We start from the raw sequence: 17620 nt of genomic DNA on the forward strand, positions 1-17620 counted from the left end.
TAATGTTAACTGATTAACGTTCGCAGCTGGAAACTAGAAATAAAGTCTAGTTAAATCTTAAGTCGCTCAACTCAATTGTCTTTACCTGTTTAGTTAATCAGTTTCAGATTATTGTCCCACAGGCTATAGTGGCCTGTAAGGGGTACCATCTGTGCACTGGCAGCATGTGCTGGAGTGTAAATGGAGGGGATAGTAGAGTGTGACAGTTGACACATGGCTAAGCAGGCCTAAAGATGCCCCATTGATCTAATTGACTGGAGAGGTGTGGATCAATGCCAATGATCAGGAGGCCCCCGAAGTCCAATAATTAAACAATGACTTCAGCCTCCTAGCTGAGCAGATGTTGGTCTTTTCATGGCTGGAGCACTAAAGGCGCAGACCTGACACCTGTGCAACTGCTTATGCTTTTATTGTAAACAATAAAGAAATGGTTTGTGTAATTAACCAGTCATGGGCCATAAAGGTGCATAATATAAAATAATATCAGATTATCAGATACCCTTTATGTTTTTAACAAGTCAAACCAAGGCCCGTAAAGCTTTGTGTTTCTCTGCACTATCCATCTGTGGTCTTTGATTGACAGTTGACTGTTCAGAAACCTTCGCTACAGAGAAGAGTAGACAGGCTGCAGGGCCGTGCCCCCTCTTTCACTTTTATTCCAGGCTCAGGGGCCTGTGGAGGGGCCCCGAGGCTCACGGCAAACCGTTAGGGCCCCCATTGTCTGTGGGGCCCGAATATGTGAGGGCTAAAAGTCATACAGTGACATGTGACACACACACACACACACACACACACACACACACACACACACACACACACACACACACACACACACACACACACACACACACACACACGTGTCTTTTGTGAAGGTGTGCCATAATATTAATATATTGCATTAGTGTGTCTGTGCAGCAGAGACACTCCAGTATCGTGTCACGTTCTGTTACTCACATTTGTACACATCAATCTATTACTACATCTTTAACTCTGGCCCTCATTTCATACTGAAACCTTTAGTATGGTTGTGTGATAATATGTGGATATTTATTATACCGTATTTATGCATATGTGAGATGACAACAGTACGTGGTTCACTAGTTGTGTCTTCGTCATTTTAATGGGTCATGTGAAAATGTTGCAGTAAAGGCTTCAAGAGATTCTAGATAATCCAAGTTCTACCAGTGAAAATTAAATCTTTTGACTATTTTTTTGTGGTTGTCACTTTTGTTTAAAACATTAAAAAGAATGAGACTAAGTGTCTTGTGTTCTTCTTAGTGCACTTTAAAAATGAACAAAAATCTGCCAATAGCACTTTGTGTCGTTTGTAGACATTGCTCGATTGTCTTGCACAAAGGCAGGTTTGCACAGTAATTGCAGTTTTTAATTATTTGAAAGAGTTGTATATGTAGCAAAAACTTTAAATGTTCTCACTGAATGAATAGTAGCTTATGACAAATCTCATTGTTCTTAAGTGGTGCAGGTGAAAAATGAGGAGGAAAAATGTTGTATTTATTTTTTAAATTAATTGTCTTTCTGATTCCAGCATGTCTGGAACTCGACCAGTCATACAAAACAACTCCAGCTCTAGTTTTAAACACGTCACCTGCTTTTTGTCTGCCACTGGGGGAAGTCACCAAGAGGTGTAATCTGCCACTGAAGCGTCTCTTAGAAATAAGAACCAACCAAAAACAAGTGAGAAGGTTGGAATCCACTGCTTATACTCTCCAAAACATTTTAATTTTAATTCACAATAGTCTAAGAAGTAACAAGGAGATTAATATTAAATAGTGCTCATCCAAAGTCTTCTCACTTTTAAAAATTATTCTATACTAACGCACAAAAACTGGTAAAGGACCTTAGTCTATAGGCTCTTGAAACCATGAATGACCAGTGGTTCGACCTTTTATGCAACTTCAGTCAGAAAGGCTTTTGAATCCTGAAAAGACACGGCTTCAGTAAAAGTGTGTAAGTTAAAAATGTCCTTGAATGCAAAATGGCCTCGATGTGGGTGGAAGTGGAGAGAGACCATGGGGAAAATCACAGGGTGTTGTACTTGCAGAGCAGTGTCTGAACTCTGAGCTGGAAAGTCATTTAAAATGTTTTAGGTCAGAAATTGTTTTGATGTATTGAGACATAAACTTCATGAACTTTAGCTTGTGGCGCTAATGCTATTTATTCTGTCTCCTCAACCATTGTGCTCATACAATTATAAAGCTAGTATGACATATTGATTAGTGAGCTCAGATTGTTTCACTTTAAGTCTTTGTGCTATCATTTTTTTAAATCTTAAGGTGTAAAACCTACATCTGATAATATTTTAAAGGATCCACTTTTCAGTTACTTAGAACATTGTAGCTCGTTGTGCATCTATTGAAAGTAAGACTACACTTTTAATTTTTGTATTGTCAATAGAAACAAACATCTAACCACAGCAGCTGGTTCATGATCAAATAGTTCACCCACTCCGTCTCATCCCACCTCAGCATGTGGAGGGTAAAGCAGGAACTAAGAACTACATGTACGTTGCTGCATATCCTCGGTCGAGTTCTTCATCCTGCAGCTGAATCACTGTGCTCGTAGATCAGCGTGATTGGCAGCCACGAGAGCCTCACGAACCCCTGGCTCTGTCACAAGGATGTACACTTCACAACCTGGCCTTTGTGCGGCTTTGCCTGGCAACAAGGCTGAGAAGGACTCACCGACCAAACTGAGTGTGCTGATCCCACCCAACTTTCACTCCTCACTGCACCACAGAGGCTCGTATAGAGACGGACAGGAGTTATGTGCATATCTGAAAGTAGATTGTGCGTATTAATAACAAATGTGTGTGGGGGAAATGCAAAGGACTGTGCGCGTGTTTAGGCTGCGGTCGACACGTGTGAAGGTACAGTAGATCAGATGAAGGACACGTGGGAGATCAAGGGAGCGACAGCCAGAGAGAAGGTTGGTAGGGGTTTATAATGGGGCACAGCAGACACCGGGCCCTGGCCCTAATTGATCTCTAGATAGTGCAGAGGGCCCGGCCTCGGGGGCCACTGGAGGGGTCATTAGGATGCAAATATAACAGTACGTTCCTCTGGCACACACTGGATGGAAACACTGACAAAGGAGGGAGTGACACAAAGAGAAAAGCAGAACTGGCCTTTTTCATTCACCATCTGATCTTTTTTGCCCATTGATTGTTTATTGCTGTATAATAAATTACAGCTTTTTCGGCCCCTATATTAATATTCTGCCAGATCTCACTCAGACACTCTTACTTATACAGAACCAAGTAGATATATTTTAATAAAACAAAACATACAACAACTGGCAGGTGGTGAGGTCCAAGGACCAAGGAAATTGTAGGTGTTGCACTGCAGGTGAATATTCCACTTATTGCCATATATTACCAAGGCCCTGTTGCATTTTTGAGTTTAACTTGGATCCACAAAACTTTTATGGAGTTATAGGTGTCTGAGTCCTGCAGCAACTACTGTCTGCAAATCAGCTACACTTAATTTGCCAACTAGAAACTAAGTTTGGATGTTATGTACAATAGGACTTTAAGAACTTCCACACCTGACAGGAAACTTTTTTAGTAAAGTCCTGTAGTAGTACTTCTTAAAAACGACACAATGCTGCTTAATTAGTACGATTCTACAATTTTGAAACAAACACAACAAACAAACAAATGATGAAGTGTGCTCAAATCCACTCTGCAGTTCAAACCCGATCATGGCTTCCACCGGAACGAACCTGGACCCCTGCCCTTCTCAGGGAACACGCTTATCCAACTGCTGGTGTCCTGCCCCTTGTACACGTCTCTCATTATTTGTCCTTTCCATGTCTCCATTTTTTAAGACAAAAGCTGGGGATATCCGTGGCAGGGCCGGGGGCCGGGGGCCGGCAAGAGTGGGGATCGTTTTTTCATTCTCCCCTAATTGACGTGAACAGTTCTTTTGACCCTAATTAGCTCTCTGTAATCTCTCATTTGCATATCACAAAGGCAACAGCATTTGCATATTTGTAAACGAGATGGGCCCTGCATCTGCATGCGATGCCTTTTTTCTTTGCCCTTCTCCTCTCTCTGTGCATCTCTCGCCCTCTCTCTCTCTCTCTCTCTCGCCCCTCTCTCTCTCTCTCTCTCTCTCTCTCTCTCTCTCTCTCTCGGGTACAATGCCAGGGAATGGCAGCGACAACAGGGCAACACGCAGACAGAGACAAGAGTCAGACAGTGGACGCCTGGCAAGCACCTTGGCACAGCTTTGCGGCAAACTAGAGAACTATTAAAGGCGAGTTTGGAAAGTTTGAGTCCCGTGAAGCCGTAGTGAACAGGAGGAAAAACAAGGAAATTATGGCGCAAAGGACGAGACAGAAACATAATTCAGTTTAAAAATGGTGATAAAATGCAGGACAGACGCAGGAATCGGAGATGGATAGGACGTTAAAAGAGGAGGCTTTGACTCACTACATGCAAATCACTGGCTTGTGTGTGTGCAGCCTGTGCCCACCAGTATTTTGAGATGTAAAATGTTTCCTTTTTTAGCGTCTTTGCCGAGCTCACATAGATCAGGTTTCAGAGAAGCCTTTCTCATCTGCTCTGCCTACTCTACTTCCCCTCAGTGTTGTCTGTCTCTCAAAGGAAGAAACAAAGGCCCTAAAAGATGAAGGCGCTCGCAGACTGGCATTCACACTACCTCTTAATCATCATCCTAATTTCTTCTTCTTCTTTAGCCTTTCAATGTGCTGGGAAACAGGTCTTCTCATGTAGCTGTTTGTATCGCAACACTCATTGTTGGTCATTTCTGCCACCTATTAAGTCAGGATTGAGGTGTTGGACAGCGGCCATATCTGATTCCATTCGTCTCTGCTTTTCTTTGTGATTTCCACTATAAAGTCGTGGCTTCTTCAGACTGTCAGACATCTACTGTAGCAGATTACTCACAGTCTGAAGTGGTGTCAAGCAGTTCTTCCAGCAACTGTTCAACTACATTTGACCACCATTGAAGGCCGTTATCATAAGATGTTGCCAGGTAATCTTCAGTGTGGCCAGTCTTGGCCTTCACTGATTTCTTCTGATCTCATCTCCCATCACAGACTGTGGTCTGTCTTTCTTTCTTTTTGGTCATAATGGAGGATGACTTTGGTTGCCTACAGGTATGCTGACATCTCTTTCTCATACTCCATCTTTGTCCTCCTGACCGATTTCCTCTTCCCCTTGTCAGTCCTGACCCCAGCGATGCAGTGCTCTATTACTATGGTAATGGGGGCTAATTGAATGGCCGAGGTGTAATGGAGAAGACAACACAGCCTACATTATGATAAGGGGCCTAGACAAAAGCCCCACGTCCAGGGTCACCAATCACCAATAACTTGGGCTTAAAGGGGGGTAGAGGTCCCGCTTGCCCCCTCCAACCTTGCAGCTCCACATCATCTCTCCTTGTGTTTTTGCTGGCCAAGTTTGTCACCCTCTTTCTTTTAACTTGTAAGGGGTTTGTAAGTGCAGGACCTTGATAAACAAGTGCTTATCATTCACCTGCAATCAGCTGGGGCGGAATGAAAGGAGCATGAAATAAAGTAGTCACTTACTTTTGAAATGGATATGATTGAAAGAGCGATGGCTGCCCCGTTTTAATTGAAACTTTTAAATCCAGTGCCAGAGTTTAAAAGCGGAAGTAAAGGGTATTTTTGTTTTGTAAATGGCTTCCATTGTGGTCGTCTGTGGTGAAGGAGAGCAGAGTGGTGTTTTACAATAAGGAGAGGCGCTACTGCAAGGTGCTCTCAAATACACTCGCTGAATAATTTCAAAAGAGGAACATGGGGGTAGGAAGTGCACCTGCCTTTGATTTTGTTTATGTTCTGGAAATTGCATCACCTTAGCAATTAGCCCAGCGTGCTGTGTGTGTGTGTGTGTGTGTGTGTGTGTGTGTGTGTGTGTGTGTGTGTGTGTGTGTGTGTGTGTGTGTGTGTGCGTGCGTGTGCGTGTGTGTGCGCTTAAACAGATAAAAGAAGAGGCGAGACATCAGAGAAGACTGTGTTCAAGTGTTCAGGCTATTGTTAGACCCAACCTCCACTGAAGAGAAGCCTCCTGTTCTTCTTTGTAATATCACAAACTTTCCCCATCATCTTCTGCTCTTACGCTTAATAAATCGGCGCAGGCTTTATCAACGTTTCCTTTGTAGCCGTAGAGGCTTCTTCAACAGACGAATGCCGTTTCTCCGAGGAGGAAATGTTTTCTGAATCACTGCTCAATTTCCAAATGTTTCCTCTGAATCCTCTTCCTCTCACCCACTCGTTGGCCTCCTTCCTCCCTCCTCACCGCCTCTGCCAGCATGCCTCTCACCTTTAGCCACCCTCTGCACTTTGTTGATGTGAAACTCTCCGACCTGAGAGACCCGGCAGCCATGCATAAAACATGTCATACAGTGCTTAAGCTGCTGTTCAGTGCTAACCACGTTTTCCTTAAGCATTTATACAAAGTGCTGCTGTATATTCTTTGGCTCAGAGCTACAGATAGACTTTTCAGAAGTCGGGCTCCGCTTGGGTTGTCAACAGTCGCTCAGGTGAGAGTCTCGGAGAACGATAGCGCGAGCGTGTGTGATAATGACAAAGGGTGGTTTCTTTAAAAAGCAGCACCTGTTCAAACCCCTGCTTCCTCTCAGCAGCGGGGTCAAGCGGGCTGCACTTCCCAGTGTCAGCGCTACTCCAGTGAGCAGAGCATCAGTGAGGAATAACAGAAATAGTGAAAGACTGGCCGGAAACAGTGGCAGCAAACTGAGAGTGACATGTAGGGAACAGATGAGGAATCGAAGGAAGAGATGGAGCAGAGAAACCATTTGAAGCCATGTCCTGTCGGGGGTCTGGGCTTCCTCCACCTCTCTCCTTCGCTCTCCACCTCCTCTTTCTCTTCATCGTGTTATTGCTGTGTTTTCCACCCCTGCTGGGGGCCCACTCACGCCCCCCTGCCTCAACCCCATATTGGATCTCAGTAGGCATTTTGTGCTTTTAAATGAATAGGCAAATGAGAAACAGGGTCCAATCTAAGGAGGCTGAGGGACGATAGGGGTAGAAAAAGGGGAAACAAGTAGCAGGGGAGCGGAGGCAATCGGGTCTCTGGGCGGAAACACGGACCCCCACCCTTCACCCCAAACACACCGCACACACACGCGTGTACCCAAATGTCAGGGGTGGCTAAGAGCCTGGGGGAAGGCACCTCATTTCAATATGCCCTCCTGCCGGGTGCCCCTGATGCAGCGACTGGGAGAGCCCCGCTCAGAGACCCACTGATCTGTGATAAAAGCTGCCCCCGCATCCTCATCATCCTCTTCCAACTTCAAAATCCAATTCCAACTTCTCTAAATTGCTTATTGGGTCTTCTTCTTTCGGTACACTGCACCTTCATGGACTAGGACACATTTGTTTGAGGTCATATTTCGCCTGGTATTTGCTTCCTCAAATGCACCTTTACAGAATCATTGCAGTTTATTATATCTGTGGCCTTATGTTTATAGTTGAATTAAATGGATCTTGACAAGAAATTAAAATGTAATGAGCAATAAAATCAGGTAGGCATTTACCACTACACTACAAGTTGTAATAACCCAATAATATCCTCTGACTTTATAGTAAAAGCGCATGTCCATGTTTGCAGCCGTAGCTCAGGTTGTAGGTCAGGGCCATAAATTAAAGAAATATAAATATTACTCTGCAGAACGTGCCCAGGAAGTCAGCTATATAAATCACACAATTAGCAGTTAGTTAAAAGAGAAAAGCTACAATCAGAGTTCATTTTCATCATTTTCTTGTCATATCTTTTACACTTTCAAATGAACAAAGGGTAAAATATTATATGTATGACTTAATTCTACATTTCTTAGAATGTTGTTGCGCTGTTTGTACATGGGGAGAGGCTAAAGTACAACCAAAAACAGATAAGCTAACAAAACAATTAGATTTGTATTTGATGTCTGTTGTTTGTAACTAAAAATAGTACATTATTATGTTATGATGAAGACTGAAAATGAGAAAATAGAGTTTTAGCAATTTTTTACTTTAATGACTCGGGAGCTCGTTAACCCAGATATTTGAAACATGTAATAACTGTCCAGTGATTCCTTTTTAAGACAAATGAGCACCAGCTGGTGCTTTATTGTCTGTACAGTGCCTCCTCAAAAACAGCAACGCCTAAGTTACCCCCAAAATGTAATATATAGAGAGGAAAGAGCAAAAATAACAGACATGGAAATGCAAACGTTGGAGCAGGAAGGTGAGCCGGGTCTGGTGGAGCCGATACAGGGGTCTCCAATAAGGCCCCCTGAAATATTAATTCTTTCCCCTCCTACAGCTGGAATGTGACACACACACACACACTCTCACACCAACACCCACAGTAGCGCCCACTGGCTCCTGTGCTAAGCCTGCAGAGGGCCCTGAAATATTAATGCACAAAGTAAATTAAAGCTGCAACAAAAAGAGATAGGGATTTCTCCTTCTCTTCCTGTATGTCTGACTGTCTGTTCTTTATGACTGGGTGAGGGGGTAGCGGTTGGTGCAAGGGAGGTAAAATGAGAGGGAAGGGTGGGTGGAGGAGAGGAGGGTGGCAGATAGAGAGAGAGCAGGATATTTAATGACTAGAGGCATAGAGAGGTTTGTGTTTGGGATGATTCTAATGAGCTGCTTGGTTTTAGATTTGACAAACTTAGACAAAGGAAACACGAGGACGTAGAGAAGGCAAAATAATGGACTGCATCAGGGAAAAAAAGTCAAAGTTAAGTCAAAGGAGAAGTAAAAGCTGGTTAGATGTGTGGTGTTGTTAAAGGGTCTCAGGTCATGTATGCCACAGTTGAGAGGGAGAATGAATGGGCGGTTGTTTGCATGTGTATGCGCACCTTGGCAGCTTGTTTGCCAATCGTGCTCCTCATTCTTGCCCTCGTGCTTGTAGCCGAGCTGCGCGGTGAGACAGGTGAGAGGTCGGCGGTGACCTTGGACCCTCACGCTGAGCCCCAGACTTCTCTCCGCTCTGACTGGCAGCTCCTCACACGGCCACGGTGAGTCCGGGAGAATAAATTCACACACACACACACCTGCGCAGAGGCGCACGCCAGCAGCTAATCTGCCAGGCCGATCACGGCAACAAGCACAAACACCTTGTTTTTTATCATCTTTCACTCAAAGCCACTGGCAGTCACACTTAACGTGACCTTTGTTAAGTGTGCTCATTTCTACGTTTGCTTCCTCGTCCCGCGTTAGGAAAAGTGCCAGTCCTCAAACAAGTTCACGCAGCACAAAGACATCCTAAAGAGCCCCAATGACCACGTGATCAAACGCTTGCATATCGACATTGATATGATCCATAAATCTTTCTCTGCCTCGTTCTCGTTCTCTGTTACACGCACGCACACACACACACACACACACACACTGAGCAGCAGCAGCACGGGCTTTATCTTCACCATCAATTTCCGCTTCTGCATATGGCTGGAGCTGCTTATGCATGTGCCGCGGAGCTGTGCTTTATCAAAGGGCCCGTCCTGGGCTTGGGGCCATGCATTATTAAACACAAGCACCACACACACACACACACACACACACACACACACACACACACTAACTAGGAAAAGGCAAGGCCTGGCCGGACAGGTACACACACACCCACACACACATACGCTCTGCAGTATTTGCAAACATGATAGAGCAGGTGATAGAGGACAGACACTCTCAGAGCTTATTCAGAATTCAGAAAGACACATAATGTTGCACATATTCAGCGACGCAAATATGTGTGTAAAGTATAATATGAATAAAAGCTTTGCAGGTTGCGCGTAGTACAACCATGGAGGAATATCTGTAGATTCACCATGGAATGCTGTTTTTATTTTGGATATAAGTCAATTTGTTTAAGTTATGTGTTTAACAGATCAACACTAATACATTTTTGTACACATGTAAAGTTTAAATTTATGTTTTCTCTAGAAGTGAGGAAAACATTGCATGTATTGAACTATATATAAACTCAGTCCCAAATACTAAGTGGACTGAAAATTAAAAAAATATATACACAGCAACTTAATATCACTACTGTTCAGAACTGAACATTAGTGATATTACACTAACCATAAAATGGTTAAAGGAGGTTTCACCTTAACCAACTCAAGTCAAGCTGAAATAAAGGGAAGTGTCTCATAGAGGGAGAGCAACAAAGGTTATTAGTTCATTTTCCAGTATTTGACGAGTATGACGTTTTCTTTCGCTGTTAGGTCAGTGCTGTGAACTTCCCAGATCTCGGACTAGGAACTGAATTCCAGCTTGTTACTCCAAGTCCAACCCATTACTCTCTGTTCTCTCCCTGGAAAAAGCCAGCAAAGATCCGTCAGATGCTCATATTCTGTCATGTATGTTACTGTCTTCACCAGTGAGCTGTCGCTTACACAGTCGTGGACGAGCTTTGGATGAAACTGTTGATGCATCATCAGTACTGCTAATGGCAGAATATAAGGTATGAAGGCTGAGCTGGCCATTACTGCTCGCTTGCATCAGCCATTTATCACAGCTCTGTAGCGTAGCGTGAGCCGTGCCTCTTTCTTTAGCAGGTGTGAGAGTCAACCAAGGTAACCAGCTGCTGGGTCGCCCCTGCTCTCACCTCTCTCACCCCCTCTGTCTGAAAGAAACTGGAACACTTACAGCGTTAGTGGCAGGAAGTACCACAGGTGTGTGTGTGTGTGTGTGTGTGTGTGTGTGTGTGTGTGTGTGTGTGTGTGTGTGTGTGTGTGTGTGTGTGTGTGTGTGTGTGTGTGTGTGTGTGTGTGTGTGTTAGCATACCCAGCCTCACCCAAACACTGACATGCCTAGCAGGTGTGTGAGGAGACTCTTGTGATCTTGGAGACCTTTCAAAGTTTGATACACTGTGATTGGAATTTGATTTATGGCCAGATTGGTGGATTTTTATATCACTTAGACGAAAGACTGCTTTGCACCCGTGTTAGTGCAAGAAGGAGCAGCAGCAGCAGGGAAAAAAAGGCATGAAAGGAAAAAATCCCCTCTTCACCACCTGGGCTGTAGTTCTGGGGTTTAACATTATCCTTGCCACTTCTAATAACATTTTATTCACCAAGCTCATTGCTCCTAACATAAAAGCTGATCAGACGTTTGCCAGAAGCCTTATTTAAGTCCTTATGCTGCTGTTGGTCTTTGCTACAGCACCATCTGAGCAAAGATCCCAAATAAAATACATGTTTTAGATACACGTCTGAACTTTTCCAAGAATTTGTTCAATTTAAACATGTATTATTCCTGTCAGTGTTTTGTGCTTGGTGTTTTATTTGATAGGTTAGCTTTAAAGCTCAAATATGATGTGATGCATGCAGCCAAGGCACAGCTGAATATATGTTTGTCCTTGCTATTGTGTGTGGCTGTTTTTAAAGTGCATTTACTGATATTTCTCTTTGACCTGCAGAAATGCCAGTCGCTCTGCTCCCGCCACAGACATTACAAAGGGGTTGCATTCATGTATAGTGTATTGCTAGTGCCAGAACAGGAAGTGTTAGGTATACTGATAAGCTCATATTGTCAGCCTTCATCTTTGACCCCTATGGGCACAGCCATGAGAGGAGGTGATGCAGAGAGGAAATGTGGTGAGATGTGGACCGGTGTGAGTTGGTCAACAAAGGGACTGAGTGCAGAGAGGGCAGATGGCTGCATGTCTGTCACGCCTCCCGGCACCGCGGAGAACGCAGCCTCTGCAAATGAGGAGCAGCAAGGCGATGGGTAAAATGAACAATCTGTGATGGGAGTATGTGAGCAGCGGAGGAGCGCGCAGATGAAGGCGCTCGCGCCAGCCTTCACACGGGTCATGTATATTCAGGAAGCGAACAGACGGCGAGGGCTCTTAAACTCCGCCATGCTCCAGAATGAGTTGTGGACGTTCCGCTGTGTCCCACCACAAACGGGGACGCGTAGATGGAGACGTCGCAGGTTATGACCCAAACGGAGATCAGAGTGCTCCACTGCAAAGTCAAAGAGAACACAGACGCACAGGACCTGATAGGAATCACTTGCCTTTATCAAGCCACAGGCTTCTGTGTAATGATGAAGTGCTTTGAGTGGTTGGTGTGGAGCGCATGAAGCAAGGTTCACAGACGCCGTTCTATTTGGCATTCGCTCATTGTTTGTAGCTGTTAGGCAGAGGCTGGACTGCTCGGATGCGTCTGTGACCTGTGGCATCATGTAATGTGTTTGACAAGCTTTTCCACCCTGCAAGACCCAGCATGGAGTTTGACTGCCAGCCTTGGCTCATCCCCATCCAGGGTGATGCTGGCTCACTTTCCTCCCCATATCCTCGGCCAAATTCTCTCCACCAGTTCTGATTTTGAATAATTTATTCCGATGGTTTATTGCACAAAGCGCTGGAGCTGTAGATAAAAATCAGATATTTAAAGTTATTTTAGAACATTTTTTTTGTTATAATTGCTTTCAAGGTGTCTCTGCAGTCAAAGCTCACGAGTGACAAGCTGGAAGCGCAGTCTAGCACATTCTGTCTGGCTCATTGCACCCGCGCCCAGCCGCAACATGCTTGCTTACCCCAACAAAATGAAAAATCAATACATGTCTCCCATCTCCCCCATCTTTTGCAGGACAATTGACCCTGACACCATGATCTCTCAGTGTGAGTGATATTATTTCCACTAGGTTGGGCAAGAGGTAGGACACACATGTTTCAATAGGCAAGCAGGACACCTCCAGCGGTACCTTCCTGCCAGTGGCCAGTAAAGTCAAGCAAGTACAGTGTATATACTGCAGCTGTGACGAGTTCTGGGCTTGATAACAATCCAGCTGTTGGTTTTAGATTTGAGATAAAATATGTTACATTGAAGTTCACTTACATTCTCTGTATGTCTACAAATTAAGGATGCAGTTAAAATGTACAGTTAAGTGAAAAACAAAGCTGTAATTGCGCCCGAGGCCGGACTCTGTTTTAGAGCAAGAGCAGCCGTCCTGGCAGCTCGCAAGCGATTTCTGTGTAAATGCAGCATAAGGCTCTGGTAGCATGCATCCACGTGTCGGCATCATATGAAAGCGAGAAAACTCACTGCCCTCGCAGACGCGGTCCTGCTGCGACTCACCTCTGGAAGCTGCTGCATTCCTTCTATTTCAACGTGCCATAACTCAGAGCCAGGGACACAGACTTCCTGCTGAGCTGCGGTGCTTCGAGCCTCCTCAAACATAGCCATGTTTTAATGTATTAAAATATACTCTGTCAGCACATTTCAGAAATTATGGGCTAGATTAAACGACAACTTTGACCCACCTGTCAGAAGATACAAGCTTTTTTGCTGAGAGAGATTAATGCTTTGCTCTAACATTTTCTCCTGAACCCCCCAGAATGTTAATCAGAGCCCAGGAGCGGCAGCAGGGAGATTGGTCATTAGGTGAGGTGGAACACATTGATTTTTAATTTTGACATGCAAATTTGTTTGCCACCCTATTTGTACAGTAAGCTGACCTGCTTGCATTCTTCTCAGCACTTCTTAGCATCATGGGATACTTTGTTTCGAAGTGAGTGATTAGTTTACTTTGCTGGCAAGTTGTGTGTTGAAAAAAAGTTGACCATGACTAAACTTTGCATCCTGGAAAACCTGCAAAAACGTACATAAAGGTCACATTGTTCCACCCGGTGCTATTTTTCTATTTTTACTTTGTGCTGTAGCAAGTCATCGCTTGCCTCTTATACTTCCTTAAAGGAATGGTGATTGCTACACGTGTCGCTTGTCGTGTTTCTGACACAGAATGAGGCCTGAAGGCAGACAGAGAGCAGCACGTAGCAGTAGGAGGGAAGCAGTAGGACAACACACTGCGTTAGCGGTGAGATGTGTTCTGAAGTGATACAATATAGATGAGAATGAGTCATATCTTACGCTCACCTCCCATTGATCCGTTCACCTTCCCTCGTGCCAGTGCCATCACTCACACAGTGTGTGTGAGCCGCTCTGTGCAGGCTTCCTCATCTACATCTGTCTGACTGACCCCTGGTCGGAGGTTTGGCCGAAGGGTCGGGGGGTGCTGGATATTTATAGGTTCCACCGTTGCTTTTTACTGCCGCTGAACCCACCCTGCTTCTTCCAGCCCCCCGCGAGCCCGCCCTCACTTCACCGCTTGGCCAGACAAGTCACGGCTGTGCTGCGAAACGCGCCTGCCAGTGTGAGCGTTGCTCAGAAGCCAATAACTCATAAATCCCACACTCTGTCAGGCCGCGTCCCAAATTTACCTCGGCGCTCAGGAGCGCCTGTGGCACTGTCAGCCGAAATTAGAAAAAAATTAAGACATTTGTCCCAGAGACATCCAGCAGCGAGACAGGACCAGAGACAGGCACCAGTAGATTGACATATTTGCCACATATTCATTTGAGCGTGTTCACGGGAGCACAAGCGGTGTCGGTGACAGCACTTTCTCACCTCAGTGACAGTGAAAAAGCCACTGTGATCAGTGCAGTGGAGGGCGCAGCGTGGCGGAGTTGGATTAGCTATGATAATATGATGACAGTAATTGAGCTTGTCATAATTGCTCAATCACTGAGCCTTTCCCCGGGGTCTGAGAGGCAACTGTTCGCGCATGTACAAGCTTTCATTACAGTGGTGTGATATCAGGATAATTCACTTACAGTAGGATGAGTGGCGCTAGGATCATGTCATGTGTGTTACAAGATTAGGCCCATAATAAATGAGGAGGAGATCATCTTAAGTCTAGCATGTGAAGTGATATTGAAGTTTCTAACTTTTGCATACATTTATGAGGCATGAACTGGAGAAGTGGCTTCTGTTCGTGGAATAGATTCACTCTATGCGATGCTAGGTTTGTTCATCTAAATGCTCGCAGTCAAACGCTGAGTGGAGTTGACTGATTACGAGGGAGACTTACTTACAAGTGTGAAGCTGTGACAGACTTTCACTCTGTTGATTGACTCGGGAACAGCCAGGCGGCCATAAAGCAGCGCATCCCTAATGCCTCCTGCCCGTCCTGTCCCACACAGACATAGGAGGCGAGAGAGAGGGCACGAGGGGAGCGAAGGAGGAGAGTGAGAGAAATATGGGAACGCGGGCGGCGGCGACAGGACCACCTCACGGCAGAATTTAGCGTCAGATTTTCTCCACGAGAATCTGGACCAAACCCCCCCTCGCCACGAACGAGAGGACGGAGCGGAAAAAAAGAGGGAAATTGGAAAAAACAGCTGAGGGTGTAAATAATTCATGCAGACAATATGACTTTTTTATGTAAATTCAGTGCATTAACCCTCTATTATAATGATGGACGACAGATACGGGTGATGTTTCCTTGGTAAGAGCTAATGGATGACCATCATAAATTCACTGCACATTTTATTGTGTTGCCGGGAAAATTGTGCCTGCAGGCAACGTTGTTTACTTTTATGTCAGGGAGGAGGAGAAAAATCCTGCCGTTTTCAAACAGAGAGAGGAGGAAAGAGAATGGGGAGTAAAAATAATGGGGCCCACACAGAGCGCCTTGTTCCGTAGCTTCCGCCGCGTTCGGAGCAAGCGTTCCCCCGACCGCCTCGCTGTGAGTTCTGTCTCCTGCGCGTCCCTCTGCCTCTCCTCCTCCTCCTCCTCCTCCTCCTCTTCCTCCCCTCCAGCGCTGCCTTTCCTCGGAGAACAGCGGGGTCTGGGCGCATTAGCAGCACCGCACTCCTCCACATCGCTCCGATTACAGATTACTCACTTTTGCCTCCGCTGCTAGACTTGAAATTTGGGGAGGTAAAGGGACATCATTTTTCATTACTGTCTTCTGTGAGCAACACGATACTTGTAATACCTTCCATGTTACTAGTTGTCATAAAATAAAATGTGCTCGAGTCCTAATCTATGAAAAGAGTTTCAAACATCAGAGGGTCGTAACTCATAATTGATTAGCTGGAAATCAGCGGAGGCTCCGTGGTGTTGTGCCAACTTTGAAGCAGCCGATTCCTCCTGCCCCTTGTGCTGGTTGCTCACACTTGATGAAAGGCGCCGAGCTGCACGGGCCCCATCAGCGCCCAGTTAGCCAGTCTATCATTCCCCTTCTGCCCTGTAGGCTGCCCTCAGGCCCCGCTCAAACCACCCTGCTCTCCCTCTACCTCTGTCTTCCTGCTCATCCTCTCTCCGTCCTCTGCCTCTGCTTCAAACCTTCCCTCCGTCTCTGATTTATCTTGTAATATCGGCTCCCTAATTAACACTCGAACTGTATGTCTCATGTGTCTTGTTTTGAGTGTGTTTTTGCACACGAAGCCCCCAACCTCACAGTCTTTCTCTGTTTTCCCTGAGTTTGTTAGATAGACTAGGCTTGCTTCAAGCAAATGATTAACAACCAAAAGGGAAACACTAACAGTTCAAATGTAGCTTTCAAAGAAATGTACATCCCTGGATTTTCCTTTTCTTTTACAAACATATTTTAACTGCTCACACTTATTTCTGTATTTTTCTGTACATTACAACCTCTCAAATCAGCTTGAAATTACATTTATGATCAATTTATTTAAAGAAAGTGAAAGTGAACACACACGCACACGCACACACACACACACACACACACACACACACACACACACACACACACACACACACAGTATGTACACACTCTGAGGCTGCTGATGTAGAGGAGCAGCAGATGGTGGGAGCCAGCTGTTCCGTACCAGGCTGGCAGTGGGCACACACGGAGACACTAAAAGACTCCCACTCACACGCAAGAGCATGCACACATGTTCGCACACATCTGGGCGCCAGGCTCCCCCAGCTGGATCTTCACGGGGTCACTCTCTCACCTTCCCCAAGGGCGTCAGGCTTCACCCTTTCACACGGAGCCACCCTGGCACCACACTAGGAGTCACACACCTGCATTTCAGCTCGAGCTGCCAACCATGACTGATTCACCGGCAGTGCGGTAGTTAAAGCAGCACACCACTGAAAATCATCCCCAACACACACACACACACACACACACACACACACACACACACACACACACACACACACACACACCGTGGCATGAAGCTAAATGAGACACTAAGTGGTTAAAGTCATATATGTTCCCCTGGATAAGGGCGCCGTGCTAAACACATGATGATAATTACCCAGCCAGCTGCCGGGTGCCATGTGCCATAATAGGTCTCGCCTCAGCGCCGGGTCCTTTGAGACTCTCTCCAGCCGTACATTGCTAATTTCTCAATTTGTCCACCACATTTCTTCTCATTTTACTATGCTTAACCTTTTCCATCGGTTAATGTACAACTTCCCCCAAATATGGGCCAAAGTGAGGCTTCCTAATGAGTCACGCTCTAGCAGAGTACTGCTGTGGATTAGAACGAACAAACAACGGCTCAAATCTCACTGGAGCATTTGATTAATAATACCATGTACATAAGGAATTGACAATACGCGCAAATAATATGCTTTGTTCATGTAGCAAACCAGCCTTGCAAGGTATTTAGTGGATTTTGTTTGTGCTTAGAAGTTCCATCCTGTGCCTCTGGCAACGCAGGCACTTTGTACAGTGTAGGACCACTTTGCAGAGCCCAGCGAGTGTCTGGGGAGCCCATCTCCAGTGCAATTGCTGGAGGAAAACCAAAGCTTGGTGTTGTTTCCCCCTCTTGTTT

General features: G+C 45.4%; 1 protein-coding gene across 14 annotated transcripts in view; it reads left to right on the forward strand.

Annotated features, from left to right (window-relative positions):
- pou3f1 (POU class 3 homeobox 1) overlaps nucleotides 1-17620 on the forward strand; it is a 194581-nt gene that overhangs the window by 135012 nt on the left and 41949 nt on the right. The window contains exon 4 of one of the 14 annotated variants that reach the window (XM_055502910.1): nucleotides 8927-9032. The exons of 12 other annotated variants lie outside the window; for them this stretch is intronic. The gene's annotated coding sequence lies outside the window, so the exon portion shown is untranslated. Of the gene's footprint in view, nucleotides 1-8926; nucleotides 9033-10671; nucleotides 10692-17620 lie in introns of those variants that run through there. One more of the 14 variants, XM_029128203.3, reaches the window with a different exon arrangement.

Source organism: Betta splendens, chromosome 16 (assembly GCF_900634795.4).
Source record: "Betta splendens chromosome 16, fBetSpl5.4, whole genome shotgun sequence".
Taxonomy (NCBI): Eukaryota; Metazoa; Chordata; class Actinopteri; order Anabantiformes; family Osphronemidae; genus Betta; species Betta splendens.